General features: G+C 45.0%; 1 protein-coding gene and 1 long non-coding RNA gene across 4 annotated transcripts in view; both read left to right on the forward strand.

Annotated features, from left to right (window-relative positions):
- The window catches only part of RASAL2 (RAS protein activator like 2), a 239,370-nt gene that overhangs the window by 5,413 nt on the left and 216,270 nt on the right, over positions 1–17,687 (forward strand). The window lies entirely within an intron of this gene.
- Positions 4,452–17,687, forward strand: part of LOC138799650 (uncharacterized) — a 60,427-nt gene continuing 47,191 nt past the window's right edge. The window contains exon 1 of the long non-coding RNA XR_011364293.1: positions 4,452–4,635. This is a non-coding gene — a long non-coding RNA (uncharacterized lncRNA). The remainder of the gene's footprint in view (positions 4,636–17,687) is intronic.

The following is a 17,687-nucleotide window of genomic DNA, read 5'->3' on the forward strand; positions in this document are numbered from 1 at the left end:
TGTTGAGATCATAGGAGTAGATGTAAAAGAGATGGGTACCTTTTGGATCCTTTCTTATATCAGGCTTTCTATGGAGCAAGTCATGGGGGTCTCAGCATCCCCACTGATAAAAACTTTTGATGTGTGATTAGGCTGTATTCACACACAGATTTGTGAAGTGTCTCTATTACACAGGGTGATGTATGTGCTGTCTGGCCTTCCTCACCTGTAGGTCCAGTTTGCCTTCTCTTTACACGGTCATCTTATCGCAGCCGCCGGCTCTATACCCGACATTATCGGTGTATTGTTTGCCTTGGCTGTGTCAATGTTGTGTATGGCTCCTTACTCTGCACATATCACATGTTACATTGATGTTGAACTCTGATCCTGAGCTGTTTCTTTGCTGACATGAGCCCATTGTAAATATATTCTCCTGGGTAAACTTTATATTCAACCATTGTCTGGCTTTGGCAGAATGTAATACGGTAATTCACATACTAAGGCTCAGGTGGAGAGATCTGTGAGGTCTAAGGGGACTAGAACACAGTCCCCACCATCTGGAGTTCAGGCTTCTGTAAATCACTCACTCAGGCTTCATATAAGAGCTCCCAGCTACAAGGGTCTCTCCTTTTAATAAAAAGTGCTTCTGTATAAATGTCTGTTTTAAGTAACATAAATTTGAATTTTCCTGTTTTGCTTCAACACAGTCTACACCAGGGATGGGGAACCTTCGGCCCTCCAGCTGTTGCAAAACTACGATTCCCATCATCCCTGGAGAGCCCAGGCATGATGGGAATTGTAATTTTGCTACAGCTGGAGGGCTGAAGGTTCCCCATGCCTGGTCTATACAGAGCCATGTAGATGGCCCATACCTAAAGTGTCCACGGCCACTGTAGGGCCCTATTACACATACAGTAAGTAACGTTTAAAAAGTCGGTGTAACAACCGAAAATGAGCGATCATCTGTAATAACACTTACCAATCGAACGGCAAACAATAAGCCGCTCGTCGTTGTCTTTCAACAAGTCAAAAAATAACTGTTGGTAGTTTGTTGATTGTTCGCATATCTGTTATTTTAAAGGCCCTATTTCACGGAACGATTATCTGCCGTTACGGCCGATAATCGTCCCGTGGAATAGATGGAGGGGCGAACCATAGGAGATAGCGGCGGTCTGTTGCTGACACGCCTATTACACAGAGCAAGGGCCAGCAGACTGTCGCTGTCGGCATTGTTTTTTTTCAACACGTTGAAAGACAACAATCAGCCAACATCTTTTAATGCTGTGTTTACACGAAACGATAATTGGCCCGATAGTACGATTAACGATGTCGGAGTAACTTTTTTTTTTTTTTCAAAACGATCAGCGTTTAGACGGTACAATATATCGTACAGAAAATTCGTTTGCGCTTAAGCCTATTTCACACATTGGTTAAATCGGCGAACGACTCTTCACACAGAACGATCTGCGAATTTTTGGCGAACGATCAACGACGATTTGAGAACATGTTCAAAGATCAAAATGAACAATTTCTTGCTCGTCGTTCGTTCGCTGCGTTTACACGTACGATTATTGTTCGAATTCGCAGCATAATATTTACGTGTAAACGCAGCATAAAACTACCTATTACATCAAGCCATTTTTGGCTTTAACGGCCAATAATTGCTTGGTGTAATAGGGCCTTTAGAACATGGTCGAAAATCTTCATAACCAACATTGCCTGGTCTGGAGACACTTATAGCAGACTCTTATCTAGTTAAAATGTAAGGCTGGCTTTACAGCTCTCAGCCTAATTTGTTTGGTTGACGGCTCTCCTTCCAGATTCTACAGACACATGCACACCTGCGTCGGTCAAGCGTGCATGAATTTTAAAATACATGTCAGTACCTCCAAGAATAAAGCGACGCCTGCCTGCCTGTTCTCCTTATTGATAGCTCATTTAAAGGCCTTTTACTTGGGTCAGTTAGCAGCATGAATGCTTGTAGGAATGCTAATTCCCAATAACTGGCCCATGTAATGTGGCCAATGATCCAGAAAACGCTAATTTGTCAGCTGATCGGGCCTAAATATTATCAGCCGCACATCACCATGTATAAATGTGTAGCCAACGATGATAAAAACCAAAGGGTCGCACCAATCCTTCATGCTGCCTGGTCTGCAAATGATTGAGCCGTCTGAAGGATAGGTGATCATTATAGGTGCCCGCTTAGTCTAAAAGGGCTCTTATATGCCTGGTTCAGCTGACATTAATGTGTCTTAGATGTATTGAATTTATATGGGTTTTCAGCCTCTGGATGTAAGCAAGGAAGCTTCCATTCACTGACCGCAAGCAGAGATGTAAAATGATAAAACTGGAAAGCCAAGCTTGTGTTGGTGGGATGTAGGGTATATATTCAAATTATGTGTCCTCTGTGTATGGATTAATGGGGCTAACCAGCGGGGGTCCCTGCTATCTGTACGGGGGATTCACCAAGATCTCCATGAGTCAGCTGTACGAGCGGCTGGCCAGGGAGGGAAGTGCTGACAGTGTGGACACTTCTGCTGAACTGACTTGTCACCCACCAGTCATCATTGAGTCACATCCATATTTTCTGACCACTGGTTAGCTGGCGTGTTGCCTAACAGTTGATCGGAGTAATTGTTAAAGGGGTGACTAGATCCATAGGGTCTGTACTGTTTCCCAGTAGTCCTGTTCTCTGGCTTCGCTCCAGTATTATTATAATGGACGCCCAAACTTTTACTGGAGTTTTCTCTTGTACAGCTCAGATTTTTAGTTGATTATTAGGTACCTGCCCCTTTAAATCTCTGCTTTGTATTATTGTACAGCTCACTATTCACATGAAGGTCTCTTGTGGTTTCAGCAATGAGAGAGACGGAGAGGTCAGCAGGGTTGGCTCCGGCACACAGCTGGTTAACGGTCCTGCCCAGCCAGGGTTTATGACAGGAGGGAGGATGAGCCGCTGTTTGCACAATGAAGTCAGTGGTTAGAGGAGACTATGTAAAACATAATCAAATGCTCTCAGATAGTCCATGACGTGGATGGGCTGTGAGGACGCTTTCCCACCCAAGTTCATATTCTGACTATATTTAACCAGAGTGGAGGGATATCGGATTATGTCTGCGGTAAAGGATTACGTGTTTTCGGGTAACAGTCTTGATAAATTATATAAGGTGAGATATGTGAATACATGCAGGTGTATTACGGCCATGTTTTTGCATCTGAATTATGTCTGCGAGTTCCGGTTTGTCCACAGTTCTCAGTTTGGGACCAGGACCAATAAAAATTAAAAAATGTTCCTGTTCACACAATGGAGGGAATGAATAAAAAGTGTCTCTTGGCTCTAGACTAGACTAGACACAACAAAATCCATAATACTACGTCGCTCTTGGAAATTTTTTTTTTTTTTTTCATTGAAATTAAAGGTGACCATTTGCAAGCTATCCATACACAATTCAGGTACATATTATAAAATCCACAGGGATAAATGTGCATTGTTCTGTCTTCCACGGTGGATTTTCCATCTGATGCTGCATTTACACGAAACGATAATTGGCCCGATCGTACGATTAACGATGTCAGAGTAACGTTTTTTTTTTTATAACGATCAGCGTTTATACGGTACGATATATCGTACGGAAAATTCGATTTGCGATCGTTTTGAGATCCTTAAGCCTATCTCACACATTGGTTAAATCGGCGAACGACTGTTCACACGGAACGATCTGCGAATTTTTTACAAACGACGATTTGATAACATGTTAAAAGATCAAAATGAACGATTTCTCATTCGTCGTTTGATCATTCACTGCGTTTACACGTACGATTATCGTTTGAATTCGATCGTTATCGCGCAAATTCGCACTATAATCGTTACGTGTAAACGCACCTTGAGTTTACCCCATCATACACCCACATTGCAATGGGGATATATCTGTGCTTGTTCTGCACCATGTAGCTCCTCCGAATGTCGGTGACTCTTCCATCTGTGCCCAGCATGTAGCAATGTAATAATATGCAATATGTCTACGCTGCACGGTGTTCCAGTGGACGTGTGAGGTGATCGTGGCCGACACCTGATGTTCTTGCATTAATGTGCTGACAATGAACAGTGCCAGGATTGTGCGCACAGTCCCAGACCCAAGGATGAACCCTGCCTGACTGTCCCTATCCCAGCCAGCTGGCACTCTTCCACCGGCGGATTTCAGCTAGACATTCATTGAGATTCGATAATGAATCGGAGATTATAGGCACGGCATAGAAAAGCTTCTCTTGTTTCATCAGTTTAGTACCTTGATGAAATCTAGAGAAATGTAAATGTCGCAGGTAGGTGTTACGAGCACGCACCATCTAAGCATTTTTAGCACAATTTATCTTAGACATAACACGAGGCAATGGTTGCTATAGGAACAGTAATGAAAAGCGGCACCAGATTGCATGAGTCGTATCCAAATCCATCTTACTCGTGTATTCTTTCATGCAATGTCCTTACCCTGTGCCTGTGCCGTCCTCGGGGTCATTCCAGTCATGAATAGGCCTGTACTACTATGCTTGCTGGGAATGAATGGGGCTCTTTATTCATACTATGCGAGTGCATTGCTAAAGAGATGGCCGGGGAAGCGTCTGAGGTGTCTGTGGTGTGCACATCTCTTCATGGAGGTGAAGTAATAACTCGGAGAGCTCCTCATGAGCCGGGGACATGATCTAGAAGAGGTTTCGGGTTGTCCTGACACTGCTTCTCTTTTCAGTGACAATTCTGGTTATGACATCCGTGTTGCTAGGGACACACAGAGCAGGTTCTCCCTAGCAACCAGACATGACTAGCTGATCTGCCTAGAGCCGGATAGAAGGCCGTAGGGGGCAGTAATGCTGTATACCAATGACTGAGCCCCTGAGATGTGATGGGGTGAATGGGGCCATAGTTTGGGCGTTAGTTTGGTTCCTCTTAAAGGGGTTATCCAGCGCTACAAAAACATGGCCACTTTTCCCCCTACTGTTGTCTCGGGTTCTGGTGCAGTTAGCAATTTTCCCCCCCAAGAGCAAAAAAAATGAAATGCTCCCAAACCTAGCTGGTTTTACTCATCAAGCCCCCCTGAGTATTTTGAGCCGTCCCCCGTCTTTCTAGCTGCTGCCGTTCCAGATTTACAAGTTTTTCTAAAAGATTGTCTATAATCAAGATAGGAAACTACATTTCCCATCATGCAATGCTTATGTCTGATGATTGTGTAGCAGAGCTGAGATGGTGATGGGGATATAGCAGAGCTGAGATGCTGTTGAGGATGTAGCAGAGCTGAGATGGTGATACAGATATAGCAGAGCTGATGGGGATACGGATATAGCAGAGCTGATGGTGATACGGATATAGCAGAGCTGAGATGGTGTTGAAGATGTAGCAGAGCTGAGTTGGTAATGAAAATGTAGCAGAGCTGAGTTGGTGTTGAAGATGTAGCCTGCGGCAGCACCCCACCCTGTCTCACCGATCATGCTACTGAGCTGCGGGAGGACTCGAAGAGCAGGGAGACTGGGATGGTGCTACCGCGGGTGAGAGGGGAGGAACGTGCTGCCACGGGTGAGGCTGGGGTGGTGATGGCCACAGGGGAGACGGGGTGGGGGTCGGGTACTGCCGCGGGTGAGCGCAGTCAGGGGGAACAGTGCAGGTGAGCGCCGGGGGGCACAGAGTGCTCCGGGCTGGGGGGGCACACGGTATGGGTGACGGGGGTGGCTGCTGTTAGAGAGGGAGACAGTGACAGCTGCGCTGATCACTATCTCCCTCTCTAACATCAGCCATCACCGTCAGTGTCCTCCTTCTCCTCAGATTGGCTGGGTTAGAAGTGCTAACCCGGCCCATTGAAGAGAAGGAGGACACGTGATGCCGTCTCGGATGGTGCGGGCCAGGAACAGGGAGCGTGTCGGAGTGGACTGAGAGCTGATGATTCTATCTGTTTGGTAGGGGTAAATGCATCTGGATAACAGCAAAACTGTGCAGAATTCGTAATAAATTGATATTGGAAAGATGGAAAGCTACGGGTGGGCAATGTATTAATGCAAAAATTATTTTGGGGGGAATACCTCTTTAAGCTCCATTTACTTCAATTGAACTTAGTTTCAAAACCCCACCCAACCTGGAGACAACAGTAGGGGGAAAGTGGCCATGTTTTTGTAGCGCTGGATAACCCCTTTAAGACTCTCCTTGTATCTAAGAATAGATTTTCTCAGGACCCGATATGTGCGACGTTTGACAGGACAGTTTATATGAAGAGTGTGAGGCCACAAGTGCATAAACCCTCTAATATTCAGAGGAAGATAAAATAATCCCATCTAGTTTATATAATGTCAGCCGGCAGTATCGGCACGCAGGAGTCTGGCGCGGAGACAATCCCCAGGATTCTCAACAAGTGTCTCAAGATCCTCGTATATTCTGCTCAGCAGCTGCTGGTGAAAAAACAAACAGTATATGGGAATACATCACCTATAACAGGGATGGGGAACCTTTGGCGCTACAGCTGTTGCAAAACTACAGTTCCCATCATGCCTGGACAGCCCATGCTTTAGCATCGGCTGTCCAGGCATGATGGGAATTGTAGCTTTGCAGCAGCTGGAGGGCCGAATGTTCCCCATCTCCAATCTAGATAGATAGATCGCTGATGCATTACTTTTGCGTATATCGGCCATAAGTTGTCAGGACCAATAAAATTACCATGGCAACTAGAAGTGACAGTCGGTGAGTAAGAATCCCAATGTGTTTTGCTGCAGACTGATTTTTATTTTATAATTATAAATCCATTAGTTGATTTCCCCCCCCCCCACACGCAGATGTCCCGCTGTAAATCCATCTTATAAGCAGAACAGTTTATGAGAAATAACGTGTCCTGTTCTTGTCATGTGTGAAAAATGAAGTCAGTCAATATGCTGATGCATGAGACTGAGCCGCAGTACCAGGTGCCACCACTACAGATTGTATGGAGCTGTACCTGGTAAACAATGAAACACATGGGCTTGCATGCCATTGTGTCACAGCTCCATCCATCAGCGGGTCATCTTGAATAAAAGTTTTGATTGGTCGAGGAGTGATTACGGCATTGCCGTCTTCCCACTTAGGGCTAGTTAGCATATAGCGCCGCTGAAGAATACAGTTATTGCTCAGACTAACATTACTGTATTGGAACCCTAAGTACGCTGTAGGGAAACTGGCTTTATTGCCCATAATACGGTTATTCCATGTGACAGGTTCCCTTAAAGCAGTGGTGGGGAACCTATGGCCCACAGTTATTGCAAAACTACAATTCTCGTCATTCCAAGGCAGCTAAAGCTTTGCCTTTGGCTACCCAGGCATGATGGGAATTGTACTTCAGCAACAGCTAGAGGGCCATAGGTTTCCCGCCATCAGGTACAAGCCTATTCGTTTTTTTTCTCTTTCTTCGAGAAAATGTATTGGTGAGCTATCCAAAGATCAGTCACTAATCTCACCATGGCCAGTCAGCTGTTCAGCGCCTTTACTACATGGTGAACGGGCTGGAAGCAGTTGGCTCCATTCACTGTGTAGTGGTGGCAATGTGTTACTGCAACTGGGCTCCTGTGCAAGGCAATCCTACCTGAGCTGCAGTAACCAAGTTCGGCCACTTCACCATGAATGGAGCCATCCACTTCCTGCCCTGTTCATTGTGTAGTCGGTCATGTTTTTGTGTCCGCTTTATCATTGTGGACTGTCCTGTTACTAGTATGTGGTTATATTTTTGTTTCTATTGTTGTCTGTCATTGACATATGCGGCCCCTGTAATAAGGTTGTGTGAAGCAGCTGAGTGGTATACAAGGGCGTGTTGTCTTTTCGCAGTGTGTTATGCCATTCAGTGTTTAGATTGGCATAAACCCCCGTGTATCAGCAGCGATCGGCCGTGTTCTTATTACCTCAGCGTGCACAGGAACGTTTCCCACAATTGTAGCAGTGTAATAGTTTCCAGCCAGCAGTGTGGGCAGCTTCCAAATGTTTCTTTGTGGAGTGCGAGGAGTGGGAGCCGCTTTGCATTGAATCTGGGCGGTCATGCTTTGCCCTTTGTCAACCATTGCTGAGTCTTTCTTTCCAAATCCCTGCCTTTTGCATCATTGTATAGGATTGGCACCCTCTGTATCCTCCGCACTGCCCGCTCCGAGGGCTCTGGAGTATAAATACATTTTCCTTTCCGCCATATCCTGCCTTCTATCAGCAGCTATTTCTGTCCCTGGTGGAATGTGAATCACACTGCCTTCATGCTATGCCATGTCATGTGCCGTGCGTATAGGAAGAAGGGAAAATGTCTGGCCTATATTACAACTTTACTGATTTAATCAGAAACCTTGCAGGGGGCTGGGGGGACGGAGACTTATTTATAGGGAAGATCTCAGTTTTAACTATTTTATTAGGAGCAATTCTCTACATCAGTCCCTGCATTCTATTGTGGTGACGTATTTATTAGATCCAGTATACCCATGTATATTTATATATTTACATAGCCTTGTATGTCAGGGGTGAGTGTCGGGAGTATTGTTTTGTTTAGGTGCTTGACATCTAAGACTGTGAATATGGATATACAATACATGGGGGGGTTCCGGTATCAATAGCGCTCTGTATACAGCAGAGCTTAATCAGAGCTGGGGAGCGGAGACCAGGACTTAGATCAGGGCTGGGGAACCTGCACCCCTCCAACGCTGCTTTGGCCTCCCAGGCATGATGGGAATTGTAGTTTTGCAACAGCTGGAGGGCTGAAATTTCCCATACCTGCCTTAGATAGTCCTGCAGTTCCCAGCATGCACTTTGGAGGCAGCAGAGAATCCTGTGTATTCCCTTACTGCTGTCACTCACCTTTAATTGGTGTATAAAAAAAATATTACATTTATATTAAAAGGGTACTCCGGAGAAAATGTTTTTAAAATCAACTGGTGTCAGAAAGTTATTTGGCTTTGTAAATTACTTTAGTTTAAAAGCTGAAACCTTCCAATACTTATCAGCTGCTGTATGTCCTGCAGGAGGTGGTGTATTCCAGTCTGACACAGTGCTCTCTGCTGCCACCTCTGTCTATGACAAGAACTGTCCAGAGCAAGAGAGGTTTTGCTCCTGTTCTGGACAGTTCCAGTTATGGACAGAGGTGGCAGCAGAGAGCACTGTGTCAGACTGGAAAGAATAAACCACTTCCTGCAGGATTTACAGCAGCTGATAAGTACTAGAAGACTTGAGATTTTTAATTCGAAGTCATTTACAAATCTATATAACTTTCTGACAATAGTTAAAAAATTCTCTGGAGTACCCCCTTTACTGCTGTCACTCAACATTAAAAGTAATATAACCCTAATAAAGTAATGCATTAAAGGGATAAAGGGATGCATTCCTGGCTTTGGCTTCAAAAATCAGATAATTTTTGTGTGTAATAGGTCAATTACTCCCCCGTACCCACAATTATTATATTCAGTGTTTCCATAGGGTTATTATGAAGAATACGATCTGACTGGAAACTTTTTGAAGATTTGCTATGACTGGTGTCCTATACGCAGTCATAGCAATAATGGCAAATAACGGCCGTTGTTATTAAATGGCGGCCATCCACTCAACTTTAACAGTGTGTGAACATAGCCTTTCTGTGTTTTCAATCCACTGCAAAATACTGTGCAAAAATACAGGGGGAGATTTATCAAACATGGTGTAAAGTGAAACTGGCTCAGTTGCCCCTAGCAACCAATCAGATTCCACCTTTCATTCCTCACAGACTCTTTGGAAAATAAAAAGTGGAATCTGGTTGCTAGGGGCAACTGAGACAGTTTCACTTTACACCATGTTTGATAAATCTCTTCTGTGTTTGTAGCAATATCCTTAGGGCCCTATTCCACAGTAACGATAATCGGCCGAATTGGCCCCATTTGGCCCGATTCGGCGATTATCGTTCGGTGAAATAGAGAGAACGATCAGCTGATCGTGTCATCGGCTGATCGTTCATTTTGGGCCAGACCTAAAATCATCGTTCCCCCACCGCGCATCGCTACGGTTGAATATCGGTGCGCGGCGGGCGACCGACGATTTCAGAAGCGCAGCATCATGCATTACCTGCAGGTCTTCTTCTCCGTGCTGTCTTCATCCCTGGGTCCCGCGCGCTCTATTTTCCGAATGGCCGGTCAGCTGACGGAGTGCTCAGCCAATCACAGGCCGGGACCGCCGTGGCCTGTGATTGGCTGAGTTTGGCTTGCCAGCTGACCGGCCATTCGGAAGATAGAGCGCTCGGGACCCGGGGATGAAGAAAGCACGGAGAAGAAGACCTGCAGGTAATGTATGATGCTGTAAGGACATCGGTAACGATGTCCTTGCAGCCCTCGCTCAACGATCATCGGGCCGTGGAATAGGCCCAGTAAACGAGCGGCAATCTAGCAGATCGCCGCTCGTTTACATCTTTGGTCGGGCCCTCCTCGGCCCGTGGAATAGGACCCTTAAAGTGAAGTTTGTAGGAGTAAAATGCGCTATGTACGCCCGCCCTCAGCATACCCACCTACTTTTCCTGCCAATCTTTACAACTGGCGATCAATGATAATAGACGAAACATGGAGCACGTAATAATGGTGACTTTTTTTCTTTGCCACAAATCAGGCTAAATTCTCCTTTTCAGACCACTTCCCCCCCCCCCCCCCTTGGTCCTCATTATGTTCCTCTATCTCCATCTATTTTCGGTGAACACTAAACCCGGGACCACTGTACATAATACAGATGAATAATTTCCATTAAACCCCCCCCCCCAGCAATTCACGCCTCCGGTCGGATAAAATCGCTATTTTTTTGGCCGGCTTGTTCTCTTAGGAACCTGTTGAGAGGAGCGCAGAATAGAGCCCTGATAATGGTTCCTTTGAATCGGGATTTGATGCCATCCTTGAGCCAAAGCTCGGACTTGAATACTGACCAAAAAACAGGAAAAAGTCCAGGACTTCTAAAAAACCATTAGCATGTCAAAGCGGGTTTCTTTTCCCAGCGTCTAACCAGGCTTTCTTCTTCATTGTGTACGGGAGGACGCTCTCACACAGAAGAGACATCTGTGCAATGCTTTAACCTTTTTGAGGGGAAGGAAAGATAGACAATACCTCCCAGCGTTAGGGATGTGGGCCGCGTCCTATAAAGCCTTTTCAGCGACACAGTTGGCCCTGGCGCACTGCTGCTTCATGCTTTGTGGTGGCTGCAGGCAGCCCGAGGGTTAATGGTGCAGAATCGTACCCCACGTACTGTCTAGAGGGGGGCGGCAGAATATTCCCAGGATATTCGGCGTTGGCTTGGCTTGTCATATCACCACACTTTTATAATTAGACTAATTGCCGCAGCATGTCATAAATGCGCCTCACACAGAGCCGCCGCACATACACCCAAATGAAGGCGCACTCATCGGTTCACTGTGTTCTCATGTCGAAATGACAGATTTTCCTACGGCTTACCACGAAAATAAGTTCTCGTTCCCGTCATTTTAATTTATTTCTGCTGATACCCAGGCTTGTAATGGGAAATAAACAGCATTTCTGGCATTCTTATATGGGCCGTGCAGGAAGTTGTTGGCTCTTACAATGCCCTTTGATGTTTCTGAATGGCTTTTACTAAATGTTCCGACGAAAATCCATGGCTGCCGGCGCTGTAATGGAGAGAAGGCTTACGCTATGAGACCTGTTTACAGGATGCGGCGGTCGTGTTGACATCACAGGGCATAGGGTTCATCAACAGTTGAAGGTTGCCTATTGCTAGGAATGTTTTTAAAGGGGTACTCTGACAAAAAAAATCTTTTAAATCAACTGGTGTCAGAAAGTTATATAGATTTTTGAAATACTTCTATTTAAACATCTCAAGTCTTCCAGCTGCTGTATGCCCTGCAGGAAGTGGTGTAGTCTTTCCAGTCTGACACAGTGCTCTCTGCTGCCACCTCTGTCCGTGATAGGAACTGTCAAAAGCAGAAAAGGTTTTCTATAGGGATTTGCTGCTGCTTTGGACAGTTCCTTCCTGGCAGCAGATAGTACTGTGTCAGACTGAAAAGAATACAGCACTTCCTGCAGGACATACAGCAGCTGAGAAGTACTGGAAGTAGGGATGGTCCGAACCTGCTTCGGTTCGGGTTCGTACGAACCCGAACTCTCGGTAATGATTCCCGCTATCTGCCCGCTCCGTGGAGAGGGTGGATACAGCGGGAGGACCGCCTTGAAAACTGGGATACAGCCATAACCATAGGCTGTATCCCAGTTTCCAGGCGGTCCTCCCGTTGTATCCACCCACTGCATGGAGCGGGCAGACAGGTTCGAACCATCCCTAACTGGAAGACTTTAGATTTTTAATTAGAAGTACACGCTTACTACACGCTTCTACCAGATTATTCACATATAGTGGCCTCAACAATGAGATTCTGACAATCAATATCTTTGACATGATGTTTGTGGCTTTCATGTGAATTTGCTTTGAATTTGATAATTTTTAAAGATTTAGTGATCTTTTATGTACTTTAAAGGAGTCCTGCCACACTGAAAATGCCGTCCAGTCTGCAGCCATGATGTTACACAACAGGAGGAGCTGAGCGGATTGATATATAGTTTTCTAGGAAAAGTAGCAGGATAACTTGTGATTTATTATGGAAATCTCTGCTCATTCTGGGCTCAGTAGCCTTATGGGCGGTCCATCTCTGTGATAGACAGCTCTCTTAGTGCACACTTATACACAGATGGCCATCAGTCACTAAGTAGGACCACCCACTTGACTGCTTAGACCAGAAGGAACAGATTTTCTGGAATAAATGAGAAGGTATCCTGGAAATTCACTGATAGGAGTCCCAGATTGGTTACTACTTCCTGAAAGACATTTCAGTTGATGGTATACGTTACTTCTGTCTTGTCTCTTGCCGCTTTGTTGTAGGTGGCTATATGTACTGCTTTCAATACCACATAAATAAGTTTCTGTTCCTCATCTAGGAATGGGAGTCCTTTATGAATGCCACCATGGTCAGCGGAAGGTTCTCATGACTATCACCTGATAAGTAATGGAAAGCTCCCAGCCATCTCTTGAAAAAAACAATCTGAACTGGTCAAATGTACATAGTCACTTGAGAGGGTTTTGGTTTTGTTTGCCCTGACATCATGTAGTCATTTATATTCAGGAGGCGTTCATGTGTGCGATCCTTGTGAGCTCATGCTTTCCATCACTCGGCTTTCACCAATCATTTGGTGATTATGTTGTGTGCCCATTTCAGACTATGCGAATAATGAGTTTTGTTGTCCGGCTTGTTTTTTTTATTCTGTAAGGTTAGCAGTCCGTCATTGATCGCAGTGAGTGTTCTTCTGTTTGCTGTAGCTATGTACACATCTACAAGTAATAGAGGTCATCGCCTTCCCATTCCTGGTTAAAATTATGTGCAGTTTCTGGAGACAAATGTCTATTTTTTTTTTTCCACTTTGGGTGGGGGTTGGGACAGCAGTGGTGAGATGACCATCACCCAATCTTCCTGATGTTGGTGGCCGATGGCTTTATGTCAACGCTACGTATAAATTGTCTGTGTTGGATTTTTTTAGGCCCTTGGCAAATAAACATTTCTGCTGACAGACAACCGTTTAAAGGGGCTTTGTAGGAAAAGTGTGTTGTTGGCCAGGATTCAGACTCTCTTCAGTCGGTCATCACTAGTGGATTGGTGAGGATGTGAAACCGGGCCCTCCCATGAACCATGTGTTTGCCAAAGCTCTGGTGCCGGTATACACATTCAGGCTGGGTTCACACACAGTATATTTCAGGCTGTATTTGGTCCTCAAGTCAGGTCCTCATAGCAACCAAAACCAGGAGTGGATTGAAAACACAGAAAGGCTCTGTTCACACAATGTTGAAATTGAGTGGATGGCCGTCATATAACGGTAAATAACGGCCATTATTTCAATATAACAGCCGTTGTTTTAAAATAACAGCAAAAATTTGCCATTAAATGACGGCCATCCACTCAATTACAACATTATGTGAACAGATCCTTTCTGTGTTTTCAATCCACTCCTGGTTTTGGTTGCTATACAGCCTCACAAATACAGCCTCAAATATACTGTGTGTGAACCCAGCCCTAATCAAGAAGCATACAACTTTGTCCTGCAGCTCAGCCTTCATTGGAGAGAACCTGAGCTGCAGTAACAGAAGGAAAAAGGTTATTTGGGCATAAAAAAAAATATATATATATATATATATATATATATTTGGTGCGGGGTGGTATACTCACCTCTCCTGAGTCCCTGCAGCTTTCTCTACTACTACTGCCTGGTAGCTGATGATGTATCATCCACTGCTCCACTGTTCAGGAGGGGTGAGGATGTCTTTTTTTTTTTTGTTTTTTTCCCCCAATTTTTTTTAATAATGCCACAGTAAAGAATTGTAAGCTGGCAACAGGTCCTGCATTTTCCACACTTGCGGGTCTCTCTAATCTGGCAATACCACGCTCAGTACACAGTAATGCGTCAGGTGACCATTTTTCTTACAAGGCACTGTGATATCTCCATTTTTCCTATTCCTTATTCATCTGTACATGTTTGGCAGGAACTGCCGATCATGTGGAAAATCTCCTGGGTGTACCATCTCTCTGCCTGTACCCCGAGCCTGCTGGAGATAATGTGCCGCGCGCTCCGAAGGAATAATTGGGTACAGATAAGGCATTTCCACTTGTTAGGACGTCGGCATGAAATCCTTGCTTCTGGCTGGGAATCCGATGATGTGGCAGCTCCAGGACGTGATTGAATGGGAGCCACTTACTTCTGCTTTTCCCAAACCAGTAGCTTCTCATCACTGTCATGTCACAAGACCTGCAAAGCAGTGAATGGATTCTATCATGAGGATGCCATTAGGGTTACTGTATGTGCCTTCACCCAGAATATCTTTATTAGCTGTTCAGGTCATGTTTTATGGAGTAGTTATATACGGATGCCGGCTGTGTCTTCTGCAGATTATTAGGATACCTGACCTTCCCATATGTTCATGTACAGTATATAGGAAGAGTAATCCTGCATTCTGCCTGGAAGATGGTGAAATAATGACCGAGATATAAGATGGCTGCAGCAAGGAGGATACAGCGTATCTACTCATTACACAGACTCCCCACTGTGTGTTGCTTCTTATGCTGCATAGGAATTGACCACTTTCTGCTCCACCATAAGGGTATGTTCACACTGAGTAAAACAGATGGAATGCAGCAGAGGAGCGCGCGCCCTCTCATTCACTCACATCGGGACACTGAGCATGGCGGGATTCCGCGGCGGAGAGATCCCCCTGCAGAATTCCACCGTATTTGCTCAGTGTGAACATACCCTAAGGGCCCTTGCACACTACAAAAATTGTGCCGATAAGCGGTTTCCGTGCATGCTCCCACTTGAACATCTGGCCATCCCATAGGCTGTATTCTATGGTCCGGCGGATTCCACCGTCCGTCCATACAGCTGAGCACTGGGGTACCAGCAGAAGGATACCCTGTGATCAGCTGATCGTCTGCAGGAAACCAATGCTAAAAGGTGGCAATGGGTCATGTACTTGATAGACTTTTATGCCTACCTTCCTTTTTAGAGGGGTTCAACAAGTACTAGGCGAGGACCATGAATTAACAGCAAGTTTTGTTATGATCACATAGAGGGGCATGTAGTACCCCAATACATGACACCGTATAATAGTGCCAAGGACAGACTCCATTACTTTTCATCATATCAGTGAGAATGTATCCCATTACGTCTGTCTGACATGCTGGTGCCGTGTGACTGAGCCCTAATATGATGGCGCTGCTCCTCTCCGACCCATACGCTCAGCTGTTCCTCAGGAATCTCTATTCCTCCAGCTCCGTACAGCTTGTCAGATGTGTCCTCTTGACCCAACCTACCATAGAAGTGATGGGAACAGACTGGAGCAGCTGCAGGGTCAACCTGTGGGCTTCATTTAACAAATGGGCAACCCTGCAGGAAAAGGAAAGCATACGCACGTTTGTCTTCACACCCTGCCACCCGGCCTGTGAAAGCCTATAAAAGGGGTAGCTGGGGGGGGGGGTGTTTGTTTTTAGCACATACACATGATTATAAAGATGATTTCAGCCAAATAATTGGTTTGTTGGGTAATTTATTTATTTGTTTTTCTAAAATAAAAAACAAAGCATACTCCCTTTTCCACGATCCCCTGCCATTCTGAGCCTACATTATATTATATTATATCTAACAGCCTACATCATATTACAATATATCTAACAGCCTACAACATATTATATTAAAATATATCTAACAGCCTACATCATATAGTATCATATCTAATGATATTTTTGTTGCCCGCTTTGCAGACTTCATATACAAGGCGCGTAATGACTACTCTACTTACTCAGATTGATCCTCAGTCAGGATTTAGGTAAGGGACTTGGCAGCCGGGCATGAAGGTCTTTTAATCTTGTAGAATTAATCTCTTGGTTGAAGGGCGAGGAGAAGGGGGGGTTGGGGCGGCATTGGAGGTAAAGTCCTGAAAAAGAAAGTGGCTCACTAAACAATGACATCCTACAAAGGAAGTCCTACTCCCTCCTGTACCTCGGTCTTCATGTTTGCAGACTTTGTAAAGAGACGACTGAGCGTCCTCCGGGGGGATAGCTGCATGCTATCGACGCTGACTTTGAAGTAGATGAACGTGACCTCTTTGCATTGCTGTATCTCTTCTTTCTTAACCTTGGAAAAGTCTCTTCTTAATACTTGGAATATCTGCTGCACTGACGGCAAAGGTGGCCTTTTTCTAGAATGTGTGAACTTTTTGAATTTTTGAGTTTTAACAATGATCCTTCAGCTAGAAAAGGGAAATCATTAGTTACAGTAGTCACTGGATCTAGAAATATAAAGTTCTCACCACTCGCTGATCTGATGCTGTCACCTCCTATCAGGGCTTGGGGCTTGTTGGCTGGAGACCACCCAAGCGATTAGTGTCAGGACGTTGGACTGAGTGACATCTGAATGGGACTGAGATCATGGGGCTGAGAACCGGATGACTGTCAGGGTGTATGTGATCTCATTTAGTGTAAATGCTGAGCTTACAGATATATCTAGTTTATGGTCTATGGTTTTTATTTATAATTATTTAAAGGGGTTATCCCCTATTTATAGGATATCTTTAGATAACCAACTGATCACGAGAACGAGAAAGGTGAACTGTAACTTGAATGAATGAAGTGCCCTGCAAATGCATGGTCATCAAATGGAGGTTTCTGAACATAGCCAAGCGCTGAACCTGCTGAATGTTCAGAAGTCCTATAGACTGTGAATGGAGTGGTGGTCGAACATGTTCTTGTGGTTCCATTCACTCGGAGAGCATTTGACTTCTGTTCTCATGACTGGTGGAGGTCCTACTGATCGGACCCCAGTCAATCAGCTGGTTATCCCTCATCCTGCGGATAGGGAATATATATTGATATCTTTAAAGGGGTACTCTGGACAAAAAAAAGTGGTGTCAGGAAGTTATACAGATTTGTAAATTTCTATTTAAAAATCTTAAAGGGGTAGTGCGGTGTTTAACTTTTATTCACTAAATAACACACATCACAAAGTTATACAACTTTGTAATGTGTGTTATTGAAGTGAATGGCCCCCTTCCCTGTGTTTCCCCTACCCCGGAAGTGTGGTGCGTTATACTTACGTATTCGCTGTCCACCCCGGCCGCTCCAGTCGTCCCTCATGCCGGCCCCCCTCTGCCACGTCATCAGCTGCTC

Source organism: Dendropsophus ebraccatus, chromosome 8 (genome assembly GCF_027789765.1).
Source record: "Dendropsophus ebraccatus isolate aDenEbr1 chromosome 8, aDenEbr1.pat, whole genome shotgun sequence".
NCBI classification, from domain to species: domain Eukaryota; kingdom Metazoa; phylum Chordata; class Amphibia; order Anura; family Hylidae; genus Dendropsophus; species Dendropsophus ebraccatus.